The sequence below is a fragment of the Eimeria mitis genome, genomic scaffold (assembly GCF_000499745.2).
Source record: "Eimeria mitis Houghton genomic scaffold, Emh_scaff2680, whole genome shotgun sequence".
Classification (NCBI taxonomy): domain Eukaryota; phylum Apicomplexa; class Conoidasida; order Eucoccidiorida; family Eimeriidae; genus Eimeria; species Eimeria mitis.
The window spans coordinates 4,114-4,511 of NW_013571024.1; positions in this window are offsets into that span (position 1 = coordinate 4,114).

The following is a 398-nucleotide window of genomic DNA, read 5'->3' on the forward strand; positions in this document are numbered from 1 at the left end:
GATAGCCGCGATAACTAACAGAGGAGAAAATGCTATCAGGAGTTTTGTGATATCCCACAGCAGCCACAAATACCCAAAAAGCTGAACTTCGTCACCGTCTTGCATCTTGACTTGCAAACGATGAGAAAAAGTTGTAAAAAAAAAAATATCAACAGCGTAGCCTGTGGACTTCTGAGGCTCTAAGCTTTCAAATATAATTCAAATATATCGTGTTTTTGATGAAATATGTCAAATACATGCAGCTGAAAACCCCTGGGTTTCGAGTTCAAAAGTTGAATATGCAGCCGCCGCCGACGGAAAGAGGAGGAATACGAGAGGAAACAGAGGTGTTTTGGGTTTCTTTCTTCATAGGTACAGCAAAAAAGATATCATTTTGCCAATTATGAATTTTCACAAAC